The sequence below is a fragment of the Choloepus didactylus genome, chromosome X (assembly GCF_015220235.1).
Source record: "Choloepus didactylus isolate mChoDid1 chromosome X, mChoDid1.pri, whole genome shotgun sequence".
Taxonomy (NCBI): Eukaryota; Metazoa; Chordata; class Mammalia; order Pilosa; family Megalonychidae; genus Choloepus; species Choloepus didactylus.
This window is the reverse complement of record NC_051334.1, coordinates 36,992,547-37,018,344: the sequence shown is the minus strand read 5'-3', so window position 1 is coordinate 37,018,344 and position 25,798 is coordinate 36,992,547. Positions and strand designations below refer to the sequence as shown.

Genomic DNA, 25,798 nt, shown 5'->3' with positions numbered 1-25,798 from the left:
AGGGAAAGGTTAATTGTGTGTTCAGGGACCATGGGATACCTATTCCCTCCATCCTTGGAGAATCTTAGCTGCATAAAGTTGGGGTATGGATGGGTGTAGAGACTCCAGTTGTAAACCTGCAGATACCAGTTTTAAATCTGCATGGGGATTTGCCTGGTTCTTAAAAGTTGAGCGTTTTGCACACACAAATCACCTGGAGACCTTTATTTATTTTGGTACCAAATCACTTTATTGCAATAAATGGTACAATGGAAAGAAAAAAAACTTAAGAGAAGGCTCTTTCAAAGAACTCTGCATGTGGGGCCCTGGTGACCACCGGGAATCGCCCCTGGCTGTGGGAAGCCGGCCTAAGGCTCAGTTCTCCTTGTCACTGTCGCCCAGGGTGAGCTTGTTGAAAAGGTACTCCGCCATGTCGTCTTCCGGGGCCCCCAGCCTGCTCAAGTTGGTCACATAGTCGCCCAGCTCTTTCATGGACCTGACCTGCTCATGCAGGTAGTGAGTCTCCAGGAAGTCGCACAGGTGGGCGTCGTTCTTCTCGGTGGCCAGCTGGTGCAGCTCCAGGAGGGCCTGGTTCACGCTCTTCTCCGGGTGGAAGGCGCACTCCATGGCCTTCAGGCCGCTCTCCTAGTCGTTGTGCTCGGGCTTGCTGATGTCGCGGAGCAGGATGCGGCCCCCGCGCTGGTTCTGCAGCTGCAGCAGCTTCTCGGCGTGCACTCTCTCCTCGTGGGACTGGCGCAGGAAGTACTGGGCAAGGTGGTGCAGGGCCACGTCACCGCGGTCGAAGTAGTGGGCCATGGAGAGGTAGACGTAGGAGGCGTGGAGCTCCATGTTGACCTGGCGGCTGATGGCGGCCTCGCAGTCGGGGTGGTAGTTCTGGCACACCTGCGACGGGACGGTTGTCATGGTTTGTGGCAGTGGGGCTGGTGGCGCTGGGTCTCTGGCGGAGCGGGCAATGACAGCGGCGGCAAATTCGGAGGGCGGTTGTTGGATGGGGCTTTGGGCCTTACTGGTGGAAGTAGAGAAGGAGCTTGCGGTCCTGGATGGCGGAAGAGGAAGGGGGGGTTCTGGACCCGGATGGCGGAGATGGAGGAGGGGTTTCCGGGCGCGGATGGTGGGGGCGGAGGGGGCTTCCGCCCGGAGAGCTTGAATGGTTACCCGAAGAGTGGGCTCAGAAGGGGTGCCGAGGGTACCAACGTTGTGAACAGCGCGCTCCCTCTGAGCCTGTGTAAACTGTAGACCCAAAGACACTGAGCTGAGGGTCTTTAGCCTTTATTGGGGCTTAAATTTGGATACAAACGTGTCTAATTTCCAAGAATTTACTCCTGTCCTCTAACTACTTCTTTTTATAGCAGCCTGCACTAATTTTTAAAGCCCATTATCTTCTTTAATATCTGAGAATATGAATTTGAATTTGTTGTGAAGTTCTCTTGTTTCCTGCATTATATCTGTGTTGGGGTCCCCCCCGTAGTTAGTGCTGTTTGTTCATCATGATCTCTTTCATTTTCCTCCAATATCTGGCAAACTATTTTCCGTTCATATTTGGGGATAGAAGACTCGTTTGGTAGCTGGTATGGCTTCTCTGAATGAGAGGCAGCCTTTGTCAGTTAGGCAGTGGTCTTCTCCCTTTCGGATACATGGCAGGGAGCTTGTGTGTAGGACAAGGGACTCATCCTTACCGCTAAAATAAGCGTGACATTTCTCTGGCTTGGAAGATTTTAGTGATTTCCCTTCTAGGCAGTTGTGTGCTTCTGTTTGTATTCCCTCTCGAGTCTGCTGTTCAGGTCTGCAGTTGTCTCAAACCCTGCTTTAATTTTGGATCCCTTCCTGGTGAGGTAATTCCCTGTCTTTGGAGTGTAAGTTTTAGTGGTTTAAAGGGACTCAAATGTCACTGGGGTTTTCTGCCCAATATAAGCAAGAGTGGGAGAAGGTCTGTGGAGGACAGGAAGCTGCTGTTCCGATTAGCTCTTTAAACTCACAGTTGACTCACTGGACCCTCTGCAGTGCTTGGATTTTGTTGACTCTGTGCTTAGTTTTCTACTGCAGGAGTTTTAAAATCTCTGAATTTTACAATGTGATAGCCTCTGCTTTCTGTGTCTTCCAAAAATTTCTCACAATTTTTGGTCTACTGATGGTACCCTTTCGTGTGTGTGTGTGTCTGTGTAGATAATTTTTGTGCTTAGTCCACATGATTCAGTTATCATTTTTTAACTTCTAAGAATGCAAATACTTAACTTCTGAGTAGATAATACATTAACACGGTTCAAAAGCCACACCGTTCTGCATCTCCACAGGCAACTGGTGGGGTATTAATTGGTATAATCAGGAGGAGAAAGAGAAAGGAAAGGAAGAAATAATACTCAAGTTAGGAAAAATCATACAGACAGAAGAGAAGAAACTTCAGAAGCATATCCTTTAGAAGCACATTCTTTTCAAGTGCACATGTAACATTTACCAAGGTAGACCATATTTGGGGCCATACAATAAATCTCAATAAATTTAATAGGTTTCAAATCATGCAAAATATATTTTCTGACCACAATGGAATTAAATTAGAAATAAATAAGAGAAAGATATCTGAAAAATCATGAAATATTTGGAAACTAATAACACTTATAAATAATCTATGGGTCTAAGAAGAGATCAAAGGGAGTTAGAAATTCTTTGGAAATATGAATGAAAACAAAAACAAAACATATCAACATGTGGGGGTGCAGATAAAGCAGTGCTTAGATGGACATTTATCACACTAAATGCTTGTATTAGAAAAGAAGATAGGGCTCAAATAAAAAATCTAACTCCCCACCTTAAGGAACTAGAGAAAGAAAAGCAAAATAAATGCAAAACCAGCAGAAAGAAATATGTCTGTAGAAAGCCAGGAAGGGTTTATGACCTGGGACAAAGGTAAAGACTTGAAAACCCTGAATAAAGTGAGGGTGCAGAAAGCCCATACTTATTGGGGATTGACCCTAGGGAGAAGCCAGTGGGACATCTTTCAAGTCTGTGACTGGGCCAGACATTAGGATTAGAGGTCTAGGCAGGAATTCTCTTCCCACTCTATTATGACAAAGGACATCAGATCAAAGACATGGGATCAAATGAGGGTTCCTGGTAGCCTCTAGACCAAAGCAAATTGAGGCGACTACCGAAGGTCTGGTCTTTTGAGAGGTTTATCCCTGCATGACTGTAACCACGTGGCTAGACAATCAGAGCCAAATAAAATCACAGCCACTGAACAGAAGGGTATGTCTACTGTTGAAAAACAGTTTCTCCTTTCTGACTGTTCCTTGATGTTTCTTTTAATTTGGTGTCATCTGTGCCAAAATGTTCTAAGAGGACCACTTATCAGCATGATTTTCTTAGGCCCTGCCCTTGTCCTTTCACTATTGAGGATCTACATTTTTACACCACAAATTGGGAAAAGAATAGACATATCCTACTGTTCTCTATAAGTGGAATATTGGTTTCTCCTTTGGCCAAATTGTGCATAGAGTGTGAATTTAAGAGAGGAGTTGTGGTGATGGTGGTGACCATCACTGGTTTTGGTGAGTGTGTGTGTGTGTGTGTGTGTGTGTGTGTGTGTGTGTGAGAGAGAGAGAGAGAGAGAGAGAGAGAGAAAGAGAAGGCTACAGTCACCCTGTTCTTTTTTGATGATATGGAGTCAAGAGAGCTCCAGAGAATTCAAATCTACTGTTATAAGACCTGTTCATAAGGCCCAAGAATTTAAGTCTAAATTACTTAGAGATCTGTCATGTATGCCCTGAATAGCTGAGAGGATATGTTAGGCTTTCTTTTCTTCAGTTTCACTCTTTCTTTCCATGTTCTCAGTTTCACTTTCACTCTTTCCTTCAGTTCGGTACCTAGATATCCAGAAAGGGAGTGATATTGGCAAAGATGAAAAATAATATATATTTAGCAACAGAACAACCTAAATAATGTAGAAGATTTTAAATCTCACAGTACCAAAACTAGACAAAGTCTCACAAGAAAAGAAAGCTACAGACCAATTCTGCTTAAGAATATAGATGCAAAAATCTTCAATAAAATACTAGCAAACCACATCCAGCAACATGTAAAAAGTATTATACACCAGAAAAAATGGGATTTGTTTCAATAATGCATGGCTGATTTAACACATGAAAATCAATGTACTACACCACATTATTAGTGAAAAGGACAAAAAAACATGATCATTTCAATAGATGCAGAAAAATAATTTGACAAAATCCACCACCATTTCATTTCAGTTGATAAATAAGGAATAGAAGGGAACTTCCTCATCCTGATAAAAGGCATCTATGAAAAGCCTACAACTAACATATTACTTAAAGGTAAAAGTCTAAAAGCTTTCCCCCTAGGATCAGTAACAAGACAAAGTGCCCACTCAATACACTTTTAAAGAAATTTTTTATTGAGATTGTTCACATACCATACAATTATCCAGAAATCCAAAGTGTACAATCAATTGCCCAAGGTACCATCATACAGCTGTGCATCCATCAACACAATTAATTTTTTTTCAATTTTTAGAACATTTTCATTACTCCAGAAAAGAAATAAAGACAAAAAAAGGAAACTCAGATCCTCCCATACCCCTAACCACTCCCCCTCCATTATTGATTCATAGTTTTGGTATAGTACATTTGTTACTGTTGATGAAAGAATGTCAAAATACTGCTAACTGTAATATATAGTTTGCAATAGGTATGTATTTTTCCATATACCCTTCTATTATTAACTTCTAGTTATAGTGTCATACATTTGTTCTAGTTCATGAAAGAGATTTCTGATATTTGTACAGTTAATCATGGACATTGTCCACCACAAGATTCACTGTTTTATACATTCCCATCTTTTAACCTCCAACTTCCTTCTGGTTACATATGTGACTCTGAGCTTCCCCTTTCCACCACCTTCACACACCATTCAGCACTGTTAGCTATTCTCACAATGTTCTACCATCACCTCTGTCCATTTCTAAATGTTTAAGTTCACCCTAGTTGAACATTCTGCCCATAATATGCAAACACTCCCCATTCTTTAACCTCTTTCTATATCCTGGTAATTTATATTTAATGTCTATGAGTTTACATATTATAATTAGTTCATACCAGTGAGACCCTGCAATATTTGTCCTTACATGTCTGTCTTATTTCACTCAATATAGTGCCCTCAAGGTTTCTTCATCAACCCATTTTTTTAAGATGGTTTTGTTCACACACCATACATTCCATCCTAAGTAAACAATCGATGGTTCCCTGTATAGTCACGTATTTATGTATTCACCACCATCACCTCTATCTATGTAAGAACATCTCCATTTCTTCTGCAAAGAAGGAGGAAGAGTCAAAGAAGGTAGAGAGACAAAAGAAAAAGAAAAAAAGAAAGAAAAAACAAAACAAAACAAAACATGACAGCTAGGAAACAACAAAAGGAAAGATAGCATTAAAAGTAGAATAAAGAGTCAGACAACATCACCAATGCCAAGAGTCCCATACCCTTCCCCTATGCCCCACCCCAGATGAATTTAGCTTTGGTATATTGCCTTTGTTATACTAAAGGAAGCATAATGTTTCTATTAATTAGAGTCTCTAGTTTGCATTGATTGTGTTTCCCCCCAATCCCGCCCCATTTTTAACACCTTGCAATGTTGACATTCATTTGTTCAACCTCATATAAAAACATATTTGTACCTTTTATCACAATCATTGAGCACCCTAGGTTTCACTGAGTTATATGGTCCCAGTCTTTATCTTTCCTCTTTCCTTCTGGTGTCCCTCATGCTCCTAACCTTCCTCTTTCAACCATCCTCACAGTCATCTTTGTTCAGTGTACTTACATTGTTGCGCTACTATCTCCAAAAATTGTGTTCCAAACCTCTCACTCCTGTTTTTTTCTTTCTGTCTGCAGTGCTCCCTTTAGTGTTTCATGTAAAGCAGCTATCTTGTTCACAAACTCTGTCATTGTTTGTCAGAGAATATTTTAAGCTCTCCCTCATATTTGAAGGACAGTTTTGCCGGATATAGGATTCTTGGTTGGTGGTTTTCCTCTTTCAGTATCTTAAATATATCACACCACTTCCTTCCTGCCTCCATAGATTCTATTGAGAAATCTGCACATAGTCTTATCAAGCTTCCTTTGTATGTGATGGGTCGCTTTTCTCTTGCTCCTTTCAGGATTCTCTCTTTATCTTTGACATTTGATAATCTGATTATTAAGTGTCTTGGTATAGGCCTATTCAGATCTATTCTCTTTGGGGTGTGCTGCGCTTCTTGGATCCATAAGTTTATGTTTTTCATAAGAGATGGGAAATTTTCATTGGTTATTTCCTCTATTATTGCTTCTGCCCCCTTTCCTTTCTCTTCTCCTTCTGGGGCACCCATGACATGTACATTTCTGCATTTTGTGTTGTCATTTAATTCCTGGAGACGTTGCTCATATTTTTCCATTCTTTTTCTCCGTCTGTTCTTTTGTGTGTAGGCTTTCAGGAGTCTTGTTCTCCAGTTCCTGAGTGTTTTCTTCTGCCTTTTAGATCTGCTGTTGTATGTCTCCCTTGTGTCTTTCATCTCTTGTGTTGTGCCTTTCACTTCCATAGATTCTGCCAGTTGTTTTTTCGAACTTTCGATTTCTACCTTATGTACACCCAGTGTTTTCATTATATGCTTCATCTCTTTTGCTATATCTTCCCTAAACTTTTTGAATTGATTTAGCATTAGTTGTTTGAATTCCTATATTTCGGTTGAAGTCTAAGTTTGTTCCTTTGACTGGGCCATAAGTTCATTGTTCTTAGTGTAGATTGTAGTTTTCTGTTGTCTAGGCATCTGGTTTCCTTGGTTACCCAATCAGGTTTTCCCAGACCAGAATGCACTCAGTTCTCAGAAGGAGGCAATAGTAGCCCATCTCCCTGAGGGTGTGTCTTAGAAAATTGATGCACCCTGTGAGGCCACAAGTCACTGTGCTTTTCTGCCCAGCAGGTGGTGCTTGTCAGCCTGTAGCTCCAGACTGGTGTAAGGAGGTGTGGCCCATGGCTGTTTTCTCCCAGGTTCTGGGGTCTGGTTCTGAATGGAAGGTGGGTAGTAGAGCTGGGCCCCACCTCTTTCCTCTTAGGGAAGATACCCCCCCCCAGGGAGAAGTAATTAGCATTTGAATAGTCTCTCTGCCTCTGCTATCTCCATCCTTGTCTGGGTCAGAGGGCTGGGAACTGAAAATGGCTGAGGCTTTCTCCACTGAGCCAAAAAAGGGACAGAAAGCCCCCTTTCAGGGCCAGTTCATGACCACCCTCAGTTTCACCCATCAGCCAGAGACAGCACCCTGTCTTCTGGGCTCCCCCACCCTCCCAGAGAGGTCCTCCAGTTCTCCAAGGTCTGTCATCACCAAAAACCTCTGTCTGCTTGTTGGGGATTCATAGCTTGTAGTGAGCAGTCCACGTTTGTTAATTAAAACCCCAGTTGGAGCTCAGCTGAGCTATATTCGCGTGCTGGCAGAGTGCTGCTCTCTGGCGCCATGAGGCTTTGCAGTTTGGGCCATGGGGGGAGGTGGCTTACAGCTCAGGTATGCAGTTTTTACTTCACAGATTTTATGCTTTTATGATCTTGGGTATTCTTCCCAATTCACATTGGTGTATGATGAGTGGACGGTCACGTTTGTCCCCCCGCAGTTATACCAGATTATTTACTAGTTGTTCCTGGTTGTTTATTAGTTATTCCAGGGGGATAAACTAGCTTCTACTCCTCTCTATGCTGCCATCTTAGAGCCTCTCCCCCCCGCAATATACTTTTATTCAACATTGTACTGGAGGTTCTAGCCAGGACAATTAGGAAGAAAAAGAAATAAAAGGTATCCATATGGAAAGGAAGAAATAAAACTATATATACTTTCAAATTACATGATCTTATATATAGAAAAATCTAAGAATTCTACTCAAACAAAACAAGACAACACTGTAAGAACAAATAAGTTCAGCAAGGCTTCAGGATACAAGATCAATATACAAAAATCAATTGTACTTCTACATGCCAGCAATGAACAATCTGAAAATGAAATTAAGAAAACAATTTCATTTACAATAGCATCAAAAATAATAAAATAATTGGGAATAAATTTAGCCAAGGAAGTGAGAGACTTACATACTGAAAACTAAGAAACTGCTGAGAGAAATTAAAGAAGACCTACATAAATGAAAGGCATTCCATGTTCATGGATCAGAAAACTTATATTGTTAAGATGGCAGTACTCCCTGCTTTAGTTTCCTAGGCTGCTCCAAGAAAATACCATGAAATGGGTCAGTTTAAACAATGGGAATTTATTCACTCACAGTTTTGAGGCTGGGAAAATGTCCAAATCAAGGCATCATCAAGGTGATGCTTTCTTCCCAAAGACCGGCTACTGATGATCCTTGACTCCTCCGTCACGTGGCAAGGCACATGGTGATGTCTGCAGGTTTCTCCCTTTTCTTCCAGGTTTCATTGATTTCAGCTTCTTGCTTCCATTACTTTCTCTTTTTGTCTGAATTTCATTCTCTTCTAAAGGACTCCAGTAAAAGTATTAAGACCCATCCTGAATGAGGTGGTCACACCTTAACTGAAGTAGCCTCATCAAAAGGTCCTAATTGCAATGGGCCCACACCCACAGGAATGAATTAGATTTAAGAACATGTTTTTCTGGGGTACATACAGTTCCAAACCACCACACTCTCCAAACTGATCTACAGATTCAGTGCATCTCTATCAAAATCCCAGCTTGTTTTTTGCAAAAAATTGACAGACTGATGCTAAAATTTGTATGGAAATGCAAGAGACCCAAAATAGGCAAAACAATCTTGGAAAAGGAGAATTGAAAACAGGAACTCAAAGAGATACTTATACACTAATATTTATAGCATCATTATTCACAATAGCCAAAAGGAGAAAGCATCCCAAGTGTCCATCAACAGATGAATGAATAAACAAAATATGGTATATTCATACAATGGAATATTACTTGGCAATACAAACAAATGAAGTACTGATACATGATACAAATTGATGAACCTTGAAAATATTATGCTGGAATGAAAGAAGCCTGTCACAAAAGGTCATATATTTTATGCTTCCATTTAATGAAATGTCCAGATTACATAAATCCATATGGACAGAAAGCAGATTAGTGGTTGCCAGGGGCTGGGGGAGAGAGGGATGGGGAGTGATGGCTAATGAGTACAAATGGGGATGTGGTTTCTTTTTGGAATGATGAAAAGTTTCTGAAATTAGATAGTGGAACATAAGCCTAAATGGAAGAGTTAAAACTCTAAACGTTTTAGGAGAAAGTCTTTGTGACCCTGTACCAGGAACTGGTTTCTTAGATATGACCAGGGGCTGATTTCACGCCTCTCTGAATACACTAAAACAACTGCATTGTACATTTTTTTTTTTGAAATTTTTTTTATTGAGATATATTCACATACCACGCAGTCGTACAAAACAAATCGTACTTTCGATTGTTTACAGTACCATTACATAGTTGTACATTCATCACCTAAATCAATCCCTGACACCTTCATTAGCACACACACAAAAATAACAAGAATAATAATTAGAGTGAAAAAGAGCAATTGAAGTAAAAAAGAACACTGGGTACCTTTGTCTGTTTCTTTCCTTCCCCTATTTTTCTACTCATCCATCCATAAACTAGACAAAGTGGAGTGTGGTCCTTATGGCTTTCCCAATCCCATTGACACCCCTCATAAGCTACATTTTTATACAACTGTCTTCGAGATTCATGGGTTCTGGGTTGTAGTTTGATAGTTTCAGGTATCCACCACCAGCTACCCCAATTCTTTAGAACCTAAAAAGGGTTGTCTAAAGTGTGCGTAAGAGTGCCCACCAGAGTGACCTCTCGGCTCGTTTTGGAATCTCTCTGCCACTGAAGCTTATTTCATTTCCTTTCACATCCCCCCTTTTGGTCAAGAAGATGTTCTCCGTCCCACGATGCCGGGTCTACATTCCTCCCCGGGAGTCATATTCCACGTTGCCAGGGAGATTCACTCCCCTGGGTGTCTGATCCCACGTAGGGGGGAGGGCAGTGATTTCACCTTTCAAGTTGGCTTAGCCAGAGAGAGAGGGCCACATCTGAGCAACAAAGAGGCATTCAGGAGGAGACTCTTAGGCACAAATATAGGGAGGCCTAGCCTCTCCTTTGCAGCAACCGTCTTCCCAAGGGTAAAACTTATGGTAGAGGGCTCAACCCATCAAACCACCAGTCCCCTATGTCTGTGGTCATGTTAGCAACCATGGAGGTGGGGTAGGCGAATACCCCTGCATTCTCCACAGGCTCCTCAAGGGGGCACTACATCATTTTTTTTCCTTGTTTTTCTTTCTTTCTTTTTTTTTTTTTTTTAACTTTCCCTTCTTTTTAAATCAACTCTATGAAAAAAAAAGTTAAAAAGAAAACAAACATACAATAAAAGAACATTTCAAAGAGACCATAACAAGGGAGTAAGAAAAAGACAACTAACCTAAGATAACTGCTTAACTTCCAACATGTTCCTACTTTACCCCAAGAAAGTTACATAATATAGCAACCTTTCTGTGAACTTGTTCCTACTATATCCATCAGAAATTAACAGACCATAGTCATTTCTGGGCATCCCCAGAACGTTAAATAGCTTATCTGTTCTTCTTGGAATATTGTTCCCCCTTCCTTAATTGCTCTCTACTGCTAGTTCCCCTACATTCTACATTATAAACCATTTGTTTTACATTTTTCAAAGTTCACATTAGTGGTAGCATATAATATTTCTCTTTTTGTGCCTGGCTTATTTCACTCAGCATTATGTCTTCAAGGTTCATCCATGTTGTCATATGTTTCACGAGATCGTTCCTTCTTACTGCCGCGTAGTATTCCATCGTGTGTATATACCACATTTTATTTATCCACTCATCTGTTGAAGGACATTTGGGTTGTTTCCATCTCTTGGCAATTGTGAATAATGCTGCTATGAACACTGGCGTGCAGATATCTGTTCGTGTCACTGCTTTTCCGACCTTCCGGGTATATACCGAGAAGTGCAATCGCTGGATCGAATGGTAACTCTATATCTAGTTTTCTAAGGAACTGCCAGACTGACTTCCAGAGTGGCTGAACCATTATACAGTCCCACCAACAATGAATAAGAGTTCCAATTTCTCCACATCCCCTCCAGCATTTGTAGTTTCCTGTTTGTTTAATGGCAGCCATTCTAACCGGTGTTAGATGGTATCTCATTGTGGTTTTAATTTGCATCTCTCTAATAGCTAGTGAAGCTGAACATTTTTTCATGTGTTTCTTGGCCATTTGTATTTCCTCTTCAGAGAACTGTCTTTTCATATCTTTTGCCCATTTTATAATTGGGCTGTCTGTACTATTGTCATTGAGTTGTAGGATTTCTTTGTATATGCAAGATATCAGTCTTTTGTCAGATACATGGTTTCCAAAAAATTTTTTCCCATTGAGTTGGCTGCCTCTTTACCTTTTTGAGAAATTCCTTTGAGGTGCAGAAACTTCTAAGCTTGAGGAGTTCCCATTTATCTATTTTCTCTTTTGTTGCTTGTGCTTTGGGTGTAAAGTCTAGGAAGTGGCCGCCTAATACAAGGTCTTGAAGATGTTTTCCTACATTATCTTCTAGGAGTTTTATGGTACTTTCTTTTATATTGAGATCTTTGGTCCATTTTGAGTTAATTTTTGTGTAGGGGGTGAGGTAGGGGTCCTCTTTCATTCTTTTGGATATGGATATCCAACTCTCCCAGCCCCATTTGTTGAAAAGACCATTATGACTCAGTTCAGTGACTTTGGGGGCCTTATCAAAGATCAGTCGGCCATAGATCTGAGGGTCTATCTCTGAATTCTCAATTCGATTCCATTGATCTATATGTCTATCTTTGTGCCAGTACCATGCTGTTTTGGCAACTGTGGCTTTATAATAAGCTTCAAAGTCAGGGAGTGTAAGTCCTCCCACTTCGTTTTTCTTTTTTAGAGTGTCTTTAGCAATTCGAGGCATCTTCCCTTTCCAAATAAATTTGATAACTAGCTTTTCCAAGTCTGCAAAGTAGGTTGTTGGAATTTTGATTGGGATTGCATTGAATCTGTAGATGAGTTTGGGTAGAATTGACATCTTAATGACATTTAGTCTTCCTATCCATGAACATGGAATATTTTTCCATCTTTTAAGGTCCCCTTCTATTTCTTTTAGTAGAGTTATGTAGTTTTCTTTGTATAGGTCTTTTACATCTTTGGTTAAGTTTATTCCTAGGTACTTGATTTTTTTAGTTGCTATTGAAAATGGTATCTTTTTCTTGAGTGTCTCTTCATTTTGTTCATTTCTAGCATATAGAAACATTACTTTCTTATGTGCATTAATCTTGTATCCCGCTACTTTGCTAAATTTGTTTATTAGCTCTAGTAGCTGTATCGTCGATTTCTCAGGGTTTTCTAGATATAAGATCATATCGTCTGCAAACAATGACAGTTTTACTTCTTCTTTTCCAATTTGGATGCCTTTTATTTCTTTGTCTTGCCGGATTGCCCTGGCTAGCACTTCCAGCACAATGTTGAATAACAGTGGTGATAGCGGGCATCCTTGTCTTGTTCCTGATCTTAGAGGGAAGGCTTTCAGTCTCTCACCATTGAGTACTATGCTGGCTGTGGGTTTTTCATATATGCTCTTTATCATGTTGAGGAAGTTTCCTTCAATTCCTACCTTTTGAAGTGTTTTTATCAAAAAGGGATGTTGGATTTTGTCAAATGCTTTTTCAGCATCTATTGAGATGATCAATTGATTTTTCCCTTTCGAGTTTTTAATGTGTTGTAATACATTGATTGTTTTTCTTATGTTGAACCATCCTTGCATGCCTGGAATGAACCCCACTTGGTCATGGTGTATGATTTTTTTAATGTGTCTTTGGATTCGATTTGCAAGTATTTTGTTGAGGATTTTTGCATCTATATTCATTAGGGAGATTGGCCGGTAGTTTTCCTTTTTTGTAGCATCTTTGCCTGGTTTTGGTATTAGATTGATGTTAGCTTCATAAAATGAGTTAGGTAGTGTTCCATTTTCTTCAATGTTTTGAAAGAGTTTGAGTAAGATTGGTGTCAGTTCTTTCTGGAAAGTTGGTAGAATTCCCCTGTGAAGCCATCTGGCCCTGGGCATTTACTGTGGGAAGATTTTTGATGACTGATTGGATCTCTTTGCTTGTGATGGGTTGGTTGAGGTCTTCTATTTCTTCTCTGGTCAGTCTAGGTTGTTCATATGTTTCCAGGAAATTGTCCATTTCTTCTACATTGTCCAGTTTGTTGCCATACAGTTGTTCATAATATCCTCTTATAATTTTTTTAATTTCTTCAGGATCTGCAGTTATGTCACCTTTTTCATTCATTATTTTGTTTATATGGGTCTTCTCTCTTTTTGATTTTGTCAGTCTAGCTAGGGGCTTGTCAATCTTGTTGATCTTCTCAAAGAACCAACTTTTGGTGATATTTATCCTCTCTATTGTTTTTTTGTTCTCTATGTCATTTATTTCTGCTTTAATCCTTGTTATTTCTTTTCTTCTACTTGGTTTAGGATTGGTTTGCTGTTCATTTTCTAGCTTCTTCAGTTGATCCATTAGTTCTTTGATTTTGGCTCTTTATTCCTTTTTAATATATGCGTTTAGTGCTATAAATTTCCCCCTTAGCACTGCTTTTGCTGCATCCCATAGGTTTTGGTATGTTGTGTTCTCATTTTCATTCGTCTCTATATATTTAGCAATTTCTCTTGCTATTTCTTCTTTAACCCACTGATTGTTTAGGAGTGTGTTGTTTAACCTCCAGGTATTTGTGAATTTTCTAAGTCTCTGATGGTTATTGACTTCTAATTGTATTCCATTGTGGTCAGAGAATGTGCTTTGAATAATTTCAATCTTTTTAAATTTATTGAGGCTTGTTTTATGTCCCAGCATATGATCTATTCTGGAGAAAGTTCCATGAGCACTAGAAAAGTATGTGTATCCTGGTGATTTGGGATGTAATGTCCTGTATATGTCTGTTAAATCTAATTCATTTATCAGATTGTTTAGGTTTTCAATTTCCTTATTGGTCTTCTGTCTGGTTGATCTATCTACAGGAGAGAGTGATGTGTTGAAGTCTCCCACAATTATTGTGGAAACATCAATTGCTTCCTTTAGTTTTGTCAGTGTTTCTCTCATGTATTTTGTGGCACCTTGATTGGGTGCATAGACATTTACGATTGTTATTTCTTCTTGCTGAATTGCCCCTTTTATTAGTATGTAGTGGCCTTCTTTGTCTCTCAAAACATCCCTGCATTTGAAGTCTATTTTATCTGAGATTAATATTGCTACACCTGCTTTCTTTTGGCTGTAGCTTGCATGAAATATTTTTTTCCATCCTTTCACTTTCAGTTTCTTAGTGTCCCTGTGTCTAAGATGAGTCTCTTGTATGCAGCATATTGATGGTTCATTTTTTTTTGATCCATTCTGCGAATCTATATCTTTTAATTGGGGAGTTTAATCCATTTACATTCAACGTTATAACCGTGAAGGCATTTCTTGAATCGGCCATCTTATCCTTTGGTTTATGTTTGCCATATTTTTCCCCTCTGTCTATTAATATCCTTTATTGTACCCATACCGAACCTCTTTAGTACTGAACCTTTCTCCAAGTCTCTCTGTCCTGTCTTTGTTTCTCTGTCTGTAGGGCTCCCTTTAGTATCTCCAGTAGGGCAGGTCTCTTGTTAGCAAATTCTCTCAGCATTTGTTGTCTGTGAAAAATTTAAGCTCTCCCTCAAATTTGAAGGAGAGCTTTGCTGGATAAAGTATTCTTGGCTGGAAATTTTTCTCACTCAGAACTTTAAATATATCGTGCCACTGCCTTCTCGCCTCCATGGTGGCTGCTGAGTAGTCACTACTTAGTCTTATGCTGTTTCCTTTGTATGTGGTGAATTGCTTTTCTCTTGCTGCTTTCAGAACTTGCTCCTTCTCTTCTGTGTTTGACAGTGTGATCAGTATATGTCTCGGAGTGGGTTTATTTGGATTTATTCTATTTGGAGTTCGCTGAGCATTTATGATTTGTGTATTTATGTTGTTTAGAAGATTTGGGAAGTTTTCCCCAACAATTTCTTTGAATACTCTTCCTAGACCTTTACCCTTTTCTTCCCCTTCTGGGACACCAATGAGTCTTATATTTGGACGTTTCATATGATCTATCATATCCCTGAGGTCCATTTCGATTTTTTCAATTTTTTCCCCATTCTTTCTTTTATGCTTTCATTTTCCATTCTGTCATCTTCCAGGTCACTGATTCGTTGTTCAACTTCCTCTAGTCTTGTACTATGAGTGTCCAGAATCTTTTTAATTTGGTCAACAGTTTCTTTAATTTCCATAAGATCATCCAATTTTTATTTAGTCTTGCAATGTCTTCTTTATGCTCTTCTAGAGTCTTCTTGATTTCCTTCATATCCCGTACTATGGTCTCATTGTTCATCTTTAGTTCTTTGAGTAGCTGCTCTAGGTGCTGTGTCTCTTCTGGTCTTTTGATTTGGGTGCTTGGGCTTGGGTTATCCATATCGTCTGGTTTTTTCATATGCTTTATAATTTTCTGTTGTTTTTGGCCTCGTGGCATTTGCTGAACTTGATAGGGTTCCTTTAGGGTTTGTAGACCTATTGAAGTCCTTATCTCTAATTTATGAGATCTACAGCTTCGTGGAGTACACTTTCTCTAACTAACCAGCAGGTGGCGTCCACAAGCCACCTGTTCTCCACAAGCCAGTTCTCCCCTGATTAGCCTTTTTTTTGAGTGGGGGAGTGAGTCTTGTGGGGCCCAATTGGTGTACCAAGCTTGCGTGTGTAGTTGGTGTTGCCTGCCCTGTATGTGGGGCGTGTTTCTGGGCAGTCGGGGAGGGGGGGGTGGTGCTAACAATCAAATCTCCCTGGTGATCCTAGAGTTTTAAAGCTGCTGCAATAGTCTAATCCTTCAGTTCAGTCCTGCCACAGTTTGTCTCTGCCACTGACCCACAAGTCCTTGGTATTGGCGTATGGCTCCTGAGACTTGCAAGTGGGCCCCTCTTCCAGGTTGTGCACCCCGGGTCCTCTGTTGAGGGATGACTGTGCTATGTCACAGGTGAGTGCCGTCCCCCAGGGCAGTTCTGGGCTGCTGGGCTGTGTAGGGAGGCTCCCAGTCTGCTGAACTGATGGCTGAATGGGGCTTTGTTAATTCACACTGCTCCACCTTCCCAACTCTGGGACAATCAGCTGAGGTTGCAGGGAAGGCTAATGTCCACGCTCAGTTTTGTGGTGTGTGCCTGTTATTTGAAGCACTTCCGTCACACTGGGTTGTCTGGGGCAGCTCTGGGCTATGGGGCTGGCGATGGGCAGGAGTGTTTCCTGTCCACCAGGATGGTGGCTGTGAGCAGACACCCCCCTTTTCTTGGGAAGTTGTGGTGTTTAGTGAATTTTCTCAGCCACTGAATTATTGCCTTTTGTCTCAGAGCTCTCTTAGTTCTGCTCTTGACTTGACATGCCCAAATTGAAAGTCTCTGAAGCTTTCTGTATTGGGCTTCTTAGAGTAATTGTTTTAGAAAAAGAAAAAAGGATTAAAAAAAAAAAAAAAAAAAAAAAGGGCCCTCCTCAGAGATCGAATGGTTTATTGAAATGCTAAGAGACAAAGCAACCAGGGCCATTAAGGAAAGGTCCACAGGGCAGAGAGATCGGCTTTTCTTTGGGATTTGCATATGCGCCTTAGGGCCTGAGCTCCGCCCTTCCCCTTTCTGTGTTCACCAGAACTCCAAAAATCCTCTGCTTTTATTTTGGAGTTTTTCGTGTTGTTTTTTTTTTTCTATGCCTGTCTCCTCTCTGCTGGGCTGGCTGCTCTCAGATTCTCTGGTGTCTGGTCTCAGTCTATCTATGGTTGGAGTCTGGATCAGTAGAATGAGTTTCCGATAAGAGCAGCCACTGCAGTTCTCCCTTCTCCTTCCCGGAGCTGACAGCCCCTCCTCCCACGGGACTGAGCCTGGCAGGGAGGGGCGCGGGTCCCCTGGCCGCAAAAACTTACAGATTTCGCTGATGTCAGCAGTTCGACGTTTTCATGAGTGTTGTATGAAGTATGCCCAAAGTCAGATTGCTCTGTGGTGTACAGTCCACGCAGTTCCTGGCTTTCTACCTACTTTCCTGGAGGAGTAACTAAAACATACTGCTCACCAGTCTGCCATCTTGCCCCGCCTCCCCTGTACATTTTTTTTTTTTTTTTTTAATCATCATTTTATTGAGATATATTCACATACCACGCAGTCATACAAAACAAATTGTACTTATGATTGTTTACAGTACCATTACATAGTTGTACATTCATCACCTAAATCAATCCCTGACACCTTCATTAGCACACACACAAAAATAACAAGAATAATAATTAGAGTGAAAAAGAGCAATTGAAGTAAAAAAGAACACTGGGTACCTTTGTCTGTTTGTTTCCTTCCCCTACTTTTCTACACATCCATCCATAAACTAGACAAAGTGGTGTTTGGTCCTTATGGCTTTCCCAATCCCATTGTCAGCCCTCATAAGCTACATTTTTATACAACTGTCTTCGAGATTCATGGGTTCTGGGTTGTAGTTTGATAGTTTCAGGTATCCACCACCAGCTACCCCAATTCTTTAGAACCTAAAAAGGGTTGTCTAAAGTGTGCATAAGAGTGCACACCAGAGTGACCTCTCGGCTCCTTTTGGAATCTCTCTGCCACTGAAGCTTATTTCATTTCCTTTCACATCCCCCTTTTGGTCAAGAAGATGTTCTCCGTCCCACGGTGCCAGGTCTACATTCCTCCCTGGGAGTCATATTCCACGTTGCCAGGGAGATTCACTTCCCTGGGTGTCTGATCCCACGTAGGGGGGAGGGCAGTGATTTCACCTTTCAAGTTGGCTTAGCCAGAGAGAGAGGGCCACATCTGAGCAACAAAGAGGCATTCAGGAGGAGACTCTTAGGCACAAATATAGGGAGGCCTAGCCTCTCCTTTGCAGCAACCGTCTTCCCAAGGGTAAACTTATGGTAGAGGGCTCAACCCATCAAACCACCAGTCCCCTATGTCTGTGGTCATGTTAGCAACCATGGAGGTGGGGTAGGCGATACCCTGCATTCTCCACAGGCTCCTCAAGGGGGCACTACATCTTTTTTTTTTTTTTTTTTTTTTTAACTTTCCCTTCTTTTTTCAAATCACCTGTATGAAAAAAAAAGTTAAAAAGAAAACAAACATACAATAAAAGAGCATTTCAAAGAGACCATAGCAAGGGAGTAAGAAAAAGACAACTAACCTAAGATAACTGCTTAACTTCCAACATGTTCCTACTTTACCCCAAGAAAGTTACATAATATAGCAACATTTCAGTGAACTTGTTCCTACTACAACCATCAGAAATTAACAGACCATAGTCATTTCTGGGCATCCCCAGAACGTTAAATAGCTTATCTGTTCTTCCTGGATTATTGTTACCCCTTCCTTAATTGCTCTCTACTGCTAGTTCCCCTACATTCTACATTATAAACCATTTGTTTTACATTTTTCAAAGTTCACATTAGTGGTAGCATATAATATTTCTCTTTTTGTGCCTGGCTTATTTCGCTCAGCATTATGTCTTCAAGGTTCATCCATGTTGTCATATGTTTCACCAGATCGTTCCTTCTTACTGCCGCGTAGTATTCCATCGTGTGTATATACCACATTTTATTTATCCACTCATCTGTTGAAGGAACGTTTGGGTTGTTTTCCATCTCTTGGCAATTGTGAATAATGCTGCTATGAACATTGGCGTGCAGATATCTGTTCGTGTCACTGCTTTCCGATCTTCCGGGTATATACCGAGGAGTGCAATCGCTGGATCGAATGGTAGCTCTGTATCTAGTTTTCTAAGGAACTGCCAGACTGACTTCCAGAGTGGCTGAACCATTATACAGTCCCACCAACAATGAATAAGAGTTCCAATTTCTCCACATCCCCTCCAGCATTTGTAGTTTCCTGTTTGTTTAATGGCAGCCATTCTAACCGGTGTTAGATGGTATCTCATTGTGGTCTTAATTTGCATCTCTCTAATAGCTAGTGAAGCTGAACATTTTTTCATGTGTTTCTTGGTCATTTGTATTTCCTCTTCAGAGAACTGTCTTTTCATATCTTTTGCCCATTTTATAATTGGGCTGTCTGTACTATTGTCATTGAGTTGTAGGATTTCTTTGTATATGCAAGATATCAGTCTTTTGTCAGATACATGGTTTCCAAAATTTTTTCCCATTGAGTTGGCTGCCTCTTTACCTTTTTGAGAAATTCCTTTGAGGTGCAGAAACTTCTAAGCTTGAGGAGTTCCCATTTATCTATTTTCTCTTTTGTTGCTTGTGCTTTGGGTGTAAAGTCTAGGAAGTGGCCTCCTAATACAAGGTCTTGAAGATGTTTTCCTACATTATCTTCTAGGAGTTTTATGGTACTTTCTTTTATATTGAGATCTTTGGTCCATTTTGAGTTAATTTTTGTGTAGGGGGTGAGGTAGGGGTCCTCTTTCATTCTTTTGGATATGGATATCCAACTCTCCCAGCCCCATTTGTTGAAAAGACCATTATGGCTCAGTTCGGTGACTTTGGGGGCCTTATCAAAGATCAGTCGGCCATAGATCTGAGGGTCTATCTCTGAATTCTCAATTCGATTCCATTGATCTATATGTCTATCTTTGTGCCAGTACCATGCTGTCTTGGCAACTGTGGCTTTATAATAAGCTTCAAAGTCAGGGAGTGTAAGTCCTCCCACTTCGTTTTTCTTTTTAGAGTGTCTTTAGCAATTCGAGGCATCTTCCCTTTCCAAATAAATTTGATAACTAGCTTTTCCAAGTCTGCAAAGTAGGTTGTTGGAATTTTGATTGGGATTGCATTGAATCTGTAGATGAGTTTGGGTAGAATTGACATCTTAATGACATTTAGCCTTCCTATCCATGAACATGGAATATTTTTCCATCTTTTAAGGTCCCCTTCTATTTCTTTTAGTAGAGTTATGTAGTTTTCTTTGTATAGGTCTTTTACATCTTTGGTTAAGTTGATTCCTAGGTACTTGATTTTTTTAGTTGCTATTGAAAATGGTATCTTTTTCTTGAGTGTCTCTTCAGTTTGTTCATTTCTAGCATATAGAAACATTACTGACTTATGTGCATTAATCTTGTATCCCGCTACTTTGCTAAATTTGTTTATTAGCTCTAGTAGGTGTATCGTTGATTTCTCAGGGTTTTCTAGATATAAGATCATATCATCTGCAAACAATGACAGTTTTACTTCTTCTTTTCCAATTTGGATGCCTTTTATTTCTTTGTCTTGCCGGATTGCCCTGGCTAGCACTTCCAGCACAATGTTGAATAACAGTGGTGACAGCGGGCATCCTTGTCTTGTTCCTGATCTTAGAGGGAAGGCTTTCAGTCTCTCACCATTGAGTACTATGCTGGCTGTGGGTTTTTCATATATGCTCTTTATCATGTTGAGGAAGTTTCCTTCAATTCCTACCTTTTGAAGTGTTTTTATCAAAAAGGGATGTTGGATTTTGTCAAATGCTTTTTCAGCATCTATTGAGATGATCAATTGATTTTTCCCTTTCGAGTTTTTAATGTGTTGTAATACATTGATTGTTTTTCTGATGTTGAACCATCCTTGCATGCCTGGAATGAACCCCACTTGGTCATGGTGTATGATTTTTTTAATGTGTCTTTGGATTCGATTTGCAAGTATTTTGTTGAGGATTTTTGCATCTATATTCATTAGGGAGATTGGCCGGTAGTTTTCCTTTTTTTGTAGCATCTTTGCCTGGTTTTGGTATTAGATTGATGTTAGCTTCATAAAATGAGTTAGGTAGTGTTCCATTTTTTTCAATGTTTTGAAAGAGTTTTAGTAAGATTGGTGTCAGTTCTTTCTGGAAAGTTTGGTAGAATTCCCCTGTGAAGCCATCTGGCCCTGGGCATTTATTTGTGGGAAGATTTTTGATGACTGATTGGATCTCTTTGCTTGTGATGGGTTGGTTGAGGTCTTCTATTTCTTCTCTGGTCAGTCTAGGTTGTTCATATGTTTCCAGGAAATTGTCCATTTCTTCTACATTATCCAGTTTGTTGCCATACAGTTGTTCATAATATCCTCTTATAATTTTTTTAATTTCTTCAGGATCTGCAGTTATGTCACCTTTTTCATTCATTATTTTGTTTATATGGGTCTTCTCTCTTTTTGATTTTGTCAGTCTAGCTAGGGGCTTGTCAATCTTGTTGATCTTCTCAAAGAACCAACTTTTGGTGATATTTATCCTTTCTATTGTTTTTTTGTTCTCTATGTCATTTATTTCTGCTTTAATCCTTGTTATTTCTTTTCTTGTACTTGGTTTAGGATTGGTTTGCTGTTCATTTTCTAGCTTCTTCAGTTGATCCATTAGTTCTTTGATTTTGGCTCTTTCTTCCTTTTTAATATATGCGTTTAGTGCTATAAATTTCCCCCTTAGCACTGCTTTTGCTGCATCCCATAGGTTTTGGTATGTTGTGTTCTCATTTTCATTCGTCTCTATATATTTAGCTATTTCTCTTGCTATTTCTTCTTTAACCCACTGATTGTTTAGGAGTGTGTTGTTTAACCTCCAGGTATTTGTGAATTTTCTAAGTCTCTGATGGTTATTGACTTCTAATTGTATTCCATTGTGGTCAGAGAATGTGCTTTGAATAATTTCAATCTTTTTAAATTTATTGAGGCTTGTTTTATGTCCCAGCATATGATCTATTCTGGAGAAAGTTCCGTGAGCACTAGAAAAGTATGTGTATCCTGGTGATTTGGGATGTAATGTCCTGTAGATGTCTGTTAAATCTAATTCATTTATCAGATTGTTTAGGTTTTCAATTTCCTTATTGGTCTTCTGTCTGGTTGATCTATCTATAGGAGAGAGTGATGTGTTGAAGTCTCCCACAATTATTGTGGAAACATCAATTGCTTCCTTTAGTTTTGCCAATGTTTCTCTCATGTATTTTGTGGCACCTTGATTGGGTGCATAGACATTTACGATTGTTATTTCTTCTTGCTGAATTGCCCCTTTTATTAGTATGTAGTGGCCTTCTTTGTCTCTCAAAACATCCCTGCATTTGAAGTCTATTTTATCTGAGATTAATATTGCTACACCTGCTTTCTTTTGGCTGTAGCTTGCATGAAATATTTTTTTCCATCCTTTCACTTTCAGTTTCTTTGTGTCCCTGTGTCTAAGATGAGTCTCTTGTATGCAACATATTGATGGTTCATTTTTTTTGATCCATTCTGCGAATCTATATCTTTTAATTGGGGAGTTTAATCCATTTACATTCAACGTTAAAACCGTGAAGGCATTTCTTGAATCGGCCATCTTATCCTTTGGATTATGTTTGCCATATTTTTCCCTCTCTCTATTAATATCCTTTATTGTACCCATACCGAATCTCTTTAGTACTGAACCTTTCTCCAAGTCTCTCTGTCCTGTCTTTGTTTCTCTGTCTGTAGGGCTCCCTTTAGTATCTCCAGTAGGGCAGGTCTCTTATTAGCAAATTCTCTCAGCATTTCTTTGTCTGTGAAAAATTTAAGCTCTCCCTCAAATTTGAAGGAGAGCTTTGCTGGATAAAGTATTCTTGGCTGGAAGTTCCTCTCTCTCAGAATTTTAAATATATCGTGCCATTGCCTTCTCGCCTCCATGGTGGCTGCTGAGTAGTCACTACTTAGTCTTATGCTGTTTCCTTTGTATGTGGTGAATTGCTTTTCTCTTGCTGCTTTCAGAACTTGCTCCTTCTCTTCTATGTTTGACAGTGTGATCAGTATATGTCTCGGAGTGGGTTTTTTTGGATTTATTCTATTTGGAGTTCGCTGAGCATTTATGATTTGTGTATTTATGTTGTTTAGAAGATTTGGGAAGTTTTCCCCAACAATTTCTTTGAATACTCTTCCTAGACCTTTACCCTTTTCTTCCCCTTCTGGGACACCAATGAGTCTTATATTCGGACGCTTCATATTATCTATCATATCCCTGAGGTCCATTTCGAGTTTTTCAATTTTTTTCCCCATTCTTTCTTTTATGCTTTCATTTTCCATTCTGTCATCTTCCAGGTCACTGATTCGTTGTTCAACTTCCTCTAGTCTTGTACTATGAGTGTCCAGAATCTTTTTAATTTGGTCAACAGTTTCTTTAATTTCCATAAGATCATCCATTTTTTTATTTAGTCTTGCAATGTCTTCTTTATGCTCTTCTAGGGTCTTCTTGATTTCCTTCATATCCCGTACTAGGGTCTCATTGTTCATCTTTAGTTCTTTGAGTAGCTGCTCTAGGTGTGTCTCTTCTGGTCTTTTGATTTGGGTGCTTGGGCTTGGGTTATCCATATCGTCTGGTTTTTTCATATGCTTTATAATTTTCTGTTGTTTTTGGCCTCGTGGCATTTGCTGTCCTTGATAGGGGTCTTTTAGGGTTTGTAGACCAGTTGAAGTCCTTATCTCTAATTTATCAGATCTACAGCTTCGTGGAGTACACTTTCTCTAACTAACCAGCAGGTGGCGTCCACGAGCCACCTGTTCTCCACAAGCCAGATCTCCCCTGCTTAGCCTTTTTGGTGAGTGGGGGAGTGAGTCTTGTGGGGCCCAATTGGTGTCCCAAGCTTGCGTGTGTAGTTGGTGTTGCCTGCCCTGTATGTGGGGCGTGTTTCTGGGCAGTCGGGGAGGGGGGGTGGCCCTAACAATCAAATCTCCCTGATGATCCTAGAGTTTTAAAGCTACTGCAATAGTCTAATCCTTCAGTTCAGTCCTGCCACAGTTTGTCTCTGCCACTGACCCACAAGTCTTTGGTATTGGCGTATGGCTCCTGAGACTTGCAAGTGGGTCCCTCTTCCAGGCTGTGCACCCCGGGTCCTCTGTTGAGGGATGACTGTGCTATGTCACAGGTGAGTGCCGTCCCCCCAGGGCAGTTCTGGGCTGCTGGGCTGTGTTGGGAGGCTCCCAGTCTGCTCAAATGATGGCTGAATGGGGCTCTGTTAATTCACACTGCTCCCCCTTCCCAGCTCTGGGACGTTCAGCTGAGGTTGCAGGGAAGGCTAATGTCCACGCCCAGTTTTGTGGTGTGTGCCTGTTATTTGAAGCACTTCCGTCACACTGGGTTGTCTGGGGCAGCTCTGGGCTATGGGGCTGGCGATGGGCAGGAGTGTTTCCTGTCCACCAGGATGGTGGCTGTGAGCGGACACCCCCCTTTTCTTGGGAAGTTGTGTTGTTTAGTGAATTTTCTCAGCCACTGGATTATTGCCTTTTGTCTCAGAGCTCTCTTAGTTCTGCTCTTGACTTGACGTGCCCAAATTTCAATTCTTTGAAGCTTTCTGTATTGAGCTTCTTAGAGTAATTGTTTTAGAAAAAGCAAAAAGGATTTAAAAAAAAAAAAAAAAAAAAACGGCCCTCCTCAGAGATCTAATGGGTTATTGAAATGCTAATAGACAAAGCAACCAGGGCCATTAAGGAAAGGTGCCCTGGGCAGAGAGATCAGCCTTGCTTCGGGATTTGCATATGCGCCTCAAGGCCTGATCTCCGCCCTTCCCCTTTCTGTGTTCACCAGAACTCCAAAAATCCTCTGCTTTTACTTTGGAGCTTCTCGTGTTGTTTTCCTTCTATGCCCGTCTCCTCTCTGCTGGGCTGGCTGCTCTCAGAGTCTCTGGTGTCTGGCCTCAGTCTATCTATGGTTGGAGTTTGAATCCGTAGAATGAGTTTCCGATGAGAGCAGCCACTGCAATTCTCCCTTCTCCTTCCTGGAGCTGACAGCCCCTCCTCCCCCGGGACTGAGCCTGGCAGGGAGGGGAGCGGGTCCCCTGGCCACAAAAACTTACAGATTTCGCTGATCTCAGCAGTTCCACGTTTTCATGAGTGTTGTATGAAGTATGCCCAAAGACAGATTGCTCTGTGGTGTCCAGTCCACGCAGTTCCTGGCTTTTTACCTACTTTCCTGGAGGAGTAACTAAAACATACAGCTCACCAGTCTGCCATCTTGCCCCGCCTCCCTCCCCTGTACATTTTTAAAAGGTGAATTTTTTGATATGTGAATTACATCGCAATAAGGCTATTTTCTTTTTAAAAAGGGACAGTGTGTCAGCCAAAGAAGCAGATTGTACCATGGAGATGAAATTCAGAGTAGCAGCTATGCAGCTCATGTCATGAAAAGTAGGGTTATTGCTTTCATGATTAGGCAATATTGAGGGAGATTCATTTGCAAGTTGATGATAGCTTCTTATCTACCACCCTGAAGTGTAATAAGATGAAAAAAAGCATTTACAAAAAGGGGAAAAGGACTCTGGTTAATTTAAATCCTTCAACAAATATTCATGGCTTTCTGTGTGAGGTACTCTTCTAAGTATACTACAAATGACAGAAACACTTAAGTGATGACAGAAACAAGTGATAAATTCTTGGACCATAAACAACTAAGATAAAATGCATATACTATACATAAAGAAGTATGTATCTACTCTGTCCTTAAAATAGATTGACTTTGAATTGCAGGCCACAGCTATTCTAGATGTGCAGGTTTTCTTGCCTTTAATATGATTTATTTAACATCTTGGTGACTATTGGTGGCCATGAGATGGGGGCCTAACAACATTCACGTCTCCAAATAATTCTTTGAAAGTCACTTGAATCATTCAAATTAGATTTTGTGGCATGAACAAAAGCTGTAATTGGTTTGTAAAGTCTGAATTGTCATCTGCATTTATTGCATAATTGCCAGTGTGAATGATTTCATGATGATGCTGTCAGTCATTGC

General features: G+C 40.4%; 1 pseudogene; it reads right to left on the bottom strand.

The window, feature by feature from the left end:
- Nucleotides 1-289: 289 nt before the first annotated feature.
- LOC119523026 lies at nt 290-903 on the bottom strand (annotated as a pseudogene).
- Between the last annotated feature and the right edge of the window lie 24,895 nt (nt 904-25,798).